This window comes from Panthera leo, chromosome A1 (assembly GCF_018350215.1).
Source record: "Panthera leo isolate Ple1 chromosome A1, P.leo_Ple1_pat1.1, whole genome shotgun sequence".
Taxonomy (NCBI): Eukaryota; Metazoa; Chordata; class Mammalia; order Carnivora; family Felidae; genus Panthera; species Panthera leo.
Genome location: NC_056679.1, coordinates 78,947,398 through 78,955,822, shown reverse-complemented (window position 1 = coordinate 78,955,822; position 8,425 = coordinate 78,947,398). Strand labels below are relative to the sequence as shown.

The window sequence follows — 8,425 nt, the reverse complement described above, 5'->3', positions numbered from 1 at the left end:
CAGAAGAGTGGGAAGTGAGCCCACTGTACTGGCAAAGAAATGATTGCAGAAGGAAATCACAGGCCAACCAGGAGCTGGGCAGGCCTCAGGGACTAACGGAAATTATAGCGAAAATGTGAAAGGAATGGGGTCTGGTGATGATCCTGCTTTTGGGCGACTGGTCAGTCCGTCCAATGGAAACCTTTGAGAAATGGCTCTGAGCCTCCTCAGTCCCTGGGGGAGGAGAGGACAGGCGCACCTGTCAGCTCCTTCTCCTACCACACTTCCCTCTCCCCCAACACCACGGCCCACGCCTCACGCTTGTATGGACAATAAAACCAAACAACGCAAACAAAACAACACATTAATTCCAGAACCTTTTGGTCGTGAGGGGCAGCATGGCTGGTTGACCCACAGAAAGCAAAGGGAAGGCAGAAAATATAGCCCCAAATGTCGTCTACATTCTTTCTTTCGTATGTCACAACCATTTAAAACAAATTCTAGAACCTTTATTCTCTTCCTTCTCCTCTCAAGAAGACAAGTCTGTAGGATCCATAAACGGAGTTTCTCATGGATTCATGTTGTCTATACTTTATGTCATGGCCTGTCCTGTAGGCAAGAGCCCTGAGTGAGTATGTGCCCCCCGGCCTGTCCCAGGATGCTCCACTCCTGCACTGGCCTCCTCCCGTGTCCCCAGTCTCTGGGGGTCCCTACTAGTGATGGTGCTTGGTTCTCTTCTGCACTCTAGGGCAGGGTCATGGAGACCATAGCCAAGGGATATTACACATTCTATGATTTTATTACCATTTTGTATCAAATTCACTTTATCCTATTCTTTTAAGAGGGCCTCCAATCCTCTGGAATTCTGTTGGAGAGAAATCTCAACCCCCCAAAGTGGTATAAGGATTAAAGGAGGTAATGTGTGGAACTTGTATGTGCGGGGCTGGGGCATGGTGCGAACTCATTTGATGAATTATTTGTCCTTCAGAAAGCTCCGGCAAGCATCGAGCGGTGGACCTCACTGATCAGAAGTTTGTCCCTATAACTCCTACCCACTGATTCCAGATGTATTGCGGCAACCACATGAAACCAGGATGACCCTTGAACAGCTCTCCGTGTCTACTTTTATCCATGCCCAACAGCCTTACTTTCGATGGTTTTTCCTAAGAGGTGAGTGTTCTTCTTCTCTTATGTTCCAGTTTCTTTTTACGTGCCAGACGAGTATTTTGAAATGACCTTTCTGTTGGATATGCTAGAGTACACGTTCGTCAAATCATCAAGCTGTAAGCCTTAAATATATACAGCTTTCCGACTGTCAACTCTATCTCAATAAGGCTGGGAAATAATTTTCACATCCGTCTCCTACGGTGACACTGTTTTAGAATTTATTTTTTATAAATGCATGCTTGCCTTTCTTAAACGTTCTCGAGCTAAACTTTATCCTAATTGGTGTTGGCGATAGGAGCAAATCTGTACTGAACTCTCGTTGCCGGCCACACGCTGTCGCGTAGCCTGTTTCCCTCCCATCAGTCTCTAAGGTAGCACACTTAGTGCCAGCTGTTTGCAAACGAAAACCACAATCAAGTCCCCCCTCAGGCACTTCCGAAATCCCCCCAAGGTCACCTGGGAGGAGAAGGATAAAGCCAGATTCAAACCTAGATTCAGACCCAGACCTGCCAGAGCGCATACTCCCTTCTGCATTCCTCTCTGTCTTTCTGGTTCTCCTTTTGATTCTGAATATGGCTGCAAGGTCCTTTGTGTTGCCTGTTTATACTCTGTGAGTCTAGCTCGTTGGAACTTCAGCCTCATGGCAGTACTTTTGGAGCCCCGCCTCTCTCTGCTATCCTTATCTTTGGTTAGATGCCCATCTTTTAAAATTATGTCCGGGAACTTCGAAGCACCCGTGCCTGTAGATTATCTCTCTGACCACACCAGTCAGTCAAACCTCCTGTTGTCAGGTATGTTCCCTTTTCTTCATTTGAATTGGGATTCCCTTTCGAGGGATCTCCTTACCTTTTCTCAGAAAGCTTGAATTGCCTTGTTGATGCCATGGTTGTATGTGTGACTTTGGAAAACCTTTGCTCTTTGTCTCTGTCCCCCAGTGTACCTGTTTCTTCCCCTTTTTCCATTAGTAGTCAACATCAAAGCTTTTTCCATTTCAAGCTCCCAGGTCGTATGGTCTCTGTCACAGCTGCTCAAATCTGCTGTTGTGTTGCAAAAGCAGCCAGAAGCAACGTGTAAATGAATGGGCAAGCCGTGTTCCAATAAAACTTTATTCATAAAAGTGTTCGGCGTGCAGGATTTGCCGGTAGGCTAGAGTTGGACCCCCCTGCCTTAGACTATAAAATTTCCGTTGGAAAATCAAAGCTTTGATCTAATATGAAACCATTGTGGATTTATGATTAAGTTCACCGTAAAAACCAAACTCCTTTCCCATTAAAATAGCTCCTTTCCTAGATTTCCCTATTTCTGGCAACGACAGCCACATTTTCCTACTCATACACATTTAAAAATGTAGAGCTGAATATTTGATTCCTCCTTTCTGTTCACTGCCATATATCCCACATCTGTGTGTTTCCATTCTCCTAGCTGCTGGGACTTTATCACTTCGCATCTGTATTTGTACTCTTGGCTTTGAACCGATAGACCTGCCTTCAGTTTTTCTCCCCAACTCGTCCTTACCATGGCTTTTGGATAATTATTTTGAAAATATTGCTTTTAACAATTCTTTACTCTTCGGCCTTGAAAACCTACCAGACTCTGACCTCAGTCTGCCTTTCTCCTTCTCTTACTCTGCACAGGCACACTAATGCTGCTGCTTGCTTTCTCGTTCAACGCTCTGTTGAGGTGGGGCTGACATTTAAAAAAGCTATGTTTATGTAATGTATAGAACTCTGAGCAAAACCATTGTCACCGTGTCACCACCAGGGCCATAGACAGATACATCATCTCCCAAATTTCCCTTCTGTCTCCATTAGTATTCTTATCATCATCATCATCGTCAGTGTGTGTGTATGTGTGTGTTTGTGTGTGTGTGTGTGTGTGTGTGTGTGTGTGTGTGCATGTGTCTAGTAAGAACGCTTAAAATAGGAGCTACCCTCTTAGCAAATTTTAAGTATACAGAACAGTATTGTCAACCACAGGCACCATGCTGGACAGTAGCTCGCCAGAGCTTTTTATCTTGCAGAACTGAAGCTTCGTACCTTTGACCCTCACCTACCCATTTCCCCTGCCCCCAGCCTTTGTCAACCACCTTTCTGTTCTCTGCTTCTCTGAGTTTGATTGCATAAAATTTGTCTTTTATTTTTTTGTGTGTTTTTGTTTTAGAGACAGAGCACGAACAGGGGAGAGGGGCAGAGGGGGAGAGAGAGAATCTGAAGCAGGCTCGACGCCCAGTGCCCAGACCAACACGGGGCTCAGTCTCCCGACCTGGGGATCGTGACCTGAGCCAAAACCAAGAGTCGGATGCTCAACCAACTGAGCCACCCAGGTGCCCTGAGTTTGATTATTTTAGATTCAACCTGTAAGTGAGCTCACGTGCTATTGGCCTTTCTGTGTCTGGCTTATTTCACTCAGCCGACTGTTCTCCACGTCCCTCTCTGTTGTTGCAAATGGTAGGATTTCCTTTCTTTTTAACCAACGGCTGAGTAACATTCCATTGAATGTGCACACCACAGTTTTTAATCCATTCCTCCGTGGATGGACACTTAGGTAATTTCCACGTCTCGGCCCTGGTGGATAACGTGGCAGTGAACTTAAGGGCAGACGTTTCAAGATCGGGATTTCACCGCAAAATAAAAAGACAACATACAATCGGGGAAAATATTTGCAATGCATATATCTGGCGAGGGGTTGATATACAAATTATAAAAGGACCTCACACGACTCAGTAGCAGGGGAACAAATGCTATTTTCCTCTGCTAGGAAGCCTGCCTTGCTGCATTCTCCTGCCCCTGTTCTTTCGCCCACTCTATTTCCTCTGTTCAGAATACCGTTTTATCTGGGAAACACCCATCCACATTGTCTCGGCTTTCAAAAGGAGAGCTCGGCTCTTACCTTTTCCATGACGCCTTCTTTGTCTCCTCTATCCCATAACGCTGTCTCCAGCGTTCCTTGTAGGGCAGGCTGTCTCTAAGGATCATCTGTCGCCTAGTCATACCCTGCTTTGCGTCGTTTTCTACTGTTTTGGAAGAGTTTGCTTTCTCTCTCTAATTAAAGCCCCATTTGCCAAGGTCAGCGGTGTGTCCGACCATGCCGGATGTCGTATTGACAGGGGAGTCACTCGACATCTTTGTTGAATATATGAATGAATAGATGAATGAATGAATGGATGGATGCATGAATGAATGAATACTGATATTCTTTCCTGCCCCCAGTCTCCTGTCTTATCTCTTATCAGCTATTGGATTTTAATGTGAGGTAGCTCGAGAAAAGAAAGTTAAATGAATTAATCCTTATAGGCCATCCCCAATTTTCAAATTAGCTGTGTTTTAGATGTTCATTTGTCAACAGAGAGCCAAAATTCAAAGGACTGTATCATAGAGACGCTATTCAAACCAGAGGTTATAATAGGATCCCAGATTGCTACATCCAAGGCCATTGTTTTGTAAGTGGTTTGAAATCCAGGCAGATGAAAAGGCACACATAACAAAACAGTGCTGTGCAAGGCCCCTGATTAAAACAAAAACGAATTAGAGTATTTCCCTCTCTATTTTGGGGGGGGGATGGGGTTGGAGAAGGAATAATCATGCTTAGGATAAAGCAGATTTTATTATAGGAAAATAAAATGATAGGCAATTTCATGGATTTGCTAAAGGGGGCCTTTATGTTGCTTTAAAGATACTAGATGTTGATAAAAAAAGTGTTTTTCCCCCAAATATACAATTTCCTTCGAAATTAATGGCTTTCATTTTCTTTTAGACATAGGATTATCGTCGCCACGGCTTTTATGTGTATCAGCTTTAACTGAAATCTTTTTGTTCTGGATCAGAAACAGAATGAAAATGTTCATGAAGCATAGAATGCATAAACGAATGCCGTCTGCTTCTTACAGCCTGTAAAACATTTTTAATGTAAAATATTTTGAAAAAAATAAAAGAAGAGAAACGTTCCATATCATGGGAAAAGATACCGAACTTGAATTTCAGTGCCCATAAACCGAGTTTTATCAGAACACGACCAGGATCACGTGTTGACAGACCGGCTGCGGCTGCCTTTCCCGCTACGATGCCAGAGTCGAGGAGTTAGACAGGGACCCGTTTTTTCAGAAATGTTTGCGGACCCCTGCTGTGTGGCCATGGGGTTGGTGAACAAGGAGACTTTCATAAATACAATGTGGAGAGAAAAGAGCTAGCCTCCAGAGTGCTTGCCTGTAACCCGCGCAAAATTGATCTACGGGGAGAGGAGTCTGAAGGCAGCGACCTCTGTGGGGAGGGGGGGCGGTGAATGGGTTTCCTGAACTAGGGGGCATTTTCTGGGTGCTGGAAGGATCTGCTTCTTGATGTAGGCTCTGGATACACGGATGGGTTCCCCAAAATTCACTGGACACTTAAACGATTTGTTCTCTTTCCTGCATCCGTGTTAGACCTCGATCTTAAAAGTTTACTTTAAAATTTAAAGAAAGAGGGGTGTCTGGGGGGCTCAGTTAAGCGTCAGCCTTTTGAGTTCAGCTCAGGTCATGATCTTATGGTTTGAGGGTTCAAGCCCTGCATCTGGCTCTGCACTGACAGTGCAGAGCCTGCTTGGTATACTCTCTCTCTCTCTCTCTTTTCCTCTCCCCCACTGGTGCTCTCTCAAAATAAATAAACAAACTTAAAAAAAAAACTTAAAAAAAAATGAAACAGGAACACCTGGGTGGCTCAGTCAGTTAAGCGTCCAACTTCGGCTCAGGTCATGGTCTCACGGTTCGTGGGTTCGAGCCCTGCATCGGGCTCTGTGCTGATAGCTCGGAGCCTGGAATCTGCTTCGGATTCTGTGTCTCCCTCTCTCTCTGCCCCTCCCCTATTCATGCTGTTTCTCTCTCTCTCTCTCAAAAATAAAACATGAAAAAAATAAAAAAAATATGGGGCGCCTGGGTGGCTCAGTCGGTTAAGCGTCTGACTTTGGCTCAGGGCACGATCTCGTGGTCCGTGAGTTCGAGCCCCATGTCAGGCTCTGTGCTGATAGATCAGAGCTTGGAGCCTGTTTCAGATTCTGTATCTCCCTCTCTCTCTGACCCTCCCCTGTTCATGCTCTGTCTCTCTCTCTCTCTGTCAAAAATAAATAAACGTTAAAAAAAAATAAAATAAAATTTAAGGAAAGAGTCAAGGAAGAGCAAAAAAAAAAAAAAAAAGAACGATAAGACAAAGAAGTGAAAGTAGAGGGAGGAGCAGAAGGGCAGCCCCCCTTGGTGTGGCCATTGCTGTCACCCCAGGGCCGGGGGCAGGTGATCCTGTCTCTGTTTGATCGGAAAGGAAACCGAGGCTGAGAAAGACCCAGCATCCTGCCCAATGTCTTCTAACTGATGTAGACGGCACATATTTTAATTCAATAAGAAACCGCTGTTGGTCCCTCCCTTTTCTGAAGAGAAGGAACGACTCCCCCAGCCACAGCCAGAAACCTGAACTGGCTTTTTCCCACCTTGGGATGGGGAGGCTGGAGAGTCCTGGGGGGGGAGGTGGGCATGGGACTAGAGCTTTGGGAACAGAGACCCTGGCTGTGTTTGCATGCTTATATCACTCCTGGGCACTTGAAAATATACAGTTTCTCATTTCTTCCACATTTGGTGCCGCTGCCTTTCCAGTCTGGAGGTGAGATGCTTTATCCATATGTAATATCCAGATGTAAGCTGCACAGCACTTTCAATGGCCTATAACGTGAAGACCGCTTTTCAGCAAGATGAAATATACTGCTGAAAACCCGTGGCGTGCAGATATTTAAAATTATCGACAGAAGAAGCAAGGAAAGTTTTGCTCTCCTGGAATGGGATACGGTCTTCAAAATTCCATTTCAGGATCACGTCTGTGTGGGCCTGGATGTATGCCGCTAAGTTGAGTGAGTGAGCAGGTGAGAAGTGAGTCTCAACACGATGTTGATTATGATTTGGCTTCTAGGAAATGCAAGTGGTTGCACGGAATTCAGTGTCATAAAAACAAAACGAACAAATAAACGTCCGGGTAGGTGACTGCAGTCTGTGGGTGAGTCTGCAGTGACCGTTTACGTTTATTTCTTGTTCTTCACGCGTGTGTGGTCCATTTCGGCGTGGGGCTTGGACTTGTGTTTGGTACAAAGCCCCTGTGGGGATCTGTGCCCTCAGAGCCAGCTCGGAAAAGAGTCGCAGCAGCCCGTGGATGTCCAAGCATACCTTCTCACTGCAAGGACAGGTAAGGTGCGCTAGCCCAGTGGAGCCCTCCTCGGATGCTGGCTTTAAGTCCCTTGACTCTGGGGCACCTGGTGGCTCAGTCCATTGAGCGTCCAACTCTTGACCATGACCTCACAGTCATGAGAGATGGAGTCTTACATCGGGGTCTGTGCCGAGCACGGAGCCTGCTTAGCGTTCTTTCTCTCTCTCTCTGTCCCTCTGCCCTTCTCCCTTGTTTGATTGCGCTCTCTCCAAAATAAACAGTCCCTTGACTTTATTAGGAAACAACACAACAGAACGCTCTCCTTCATTTACTCTTCTATTCATCCTCCTTCTGTTTCTTTCTTTCCTAAGCGATTGGGTATGGCGTGCTATTACCATGTGGCAAGACTCAGAGCCATCCCCAGGTTATCCGTCCCAGTTCTGATCTCCTCACCTCCTTCCTGCGGTCAACCCCACGTCTACACTCATGGTCTACACATGCAATGCCTTCATGATTCTTCACTCACTGCTCTGAGGATGTCGCAGTGGATGCAACACAACCCATCTCATTTACCACACATCCACAACGTTCCATTGTTCCCCTCCTGGGAGATCAGTCACACAAATCCAAAATGTTATTTCTTCCCCTTGGAAAACAGTTCCGTAACTCTGTATTTATGGAAGGACACGCTCCCAGGCACCTCTGAAGACAGACCTGAGAACCAGATGAGGAAGTGGCATTAAGATCACCGGGGCCTGCTCTTCTGGAGATGGAGAAAATCTTACCTGTGCGCTGGCAGGCAGCATTCATCCACCAGCTGCGACACTGGCCAGGGACAGACTCTTGAAGGTGTGTGTCTATTATTGCTGAAGGGCGGCCAGCACTGACTGTAACCGGAAAGACCTTTCCTTTGATCCCAAGTAGGTCAATGCAGCAACCACACCGTGGTGACAGTGACGAGTGAATGGCAAATTACTGGTTCCAGACGTGAGTACCCAGGAAGTGACCTCCGAAAGGAGCCAGAACCTTCCAAAATCAATAAACTAATGCCAGAAACGCCACACGTTTTTCTCTATATTGCACGTTTCAATGATAAAGTGATACTCTGGTGAGAAAGATCCGAG

General features: G+C 45.9%; 1 long non-coding RNA gene across 2 annotated transcripts; it reads left to right on the top strand.

Moving 5' to 3' along the window:
* The first annotated feature begins 511 nt into the window (after positions 1 to 511).
* On the top strand, positions 512 to 3,344 carry LOC122199584. Of its 2 annotated transcripts, XR_006193577.1 has the most exons (4): positions 512 to 607; positions 822 to 894; positions 968 to 1,149; positions 3,307 to 3,344. It is a non-coding gene; the product is annotated as an uncharacterized LOC122199584 (long non-coding RNA). The 2 variants fall into 2 exon arrangements; XR_006193578.1 differs by lacking the exon at positions 822 to 894.
* The last annotated feature ends 5,081 nt before the right edge of the window (positions 3,345 to 8,425 follow it).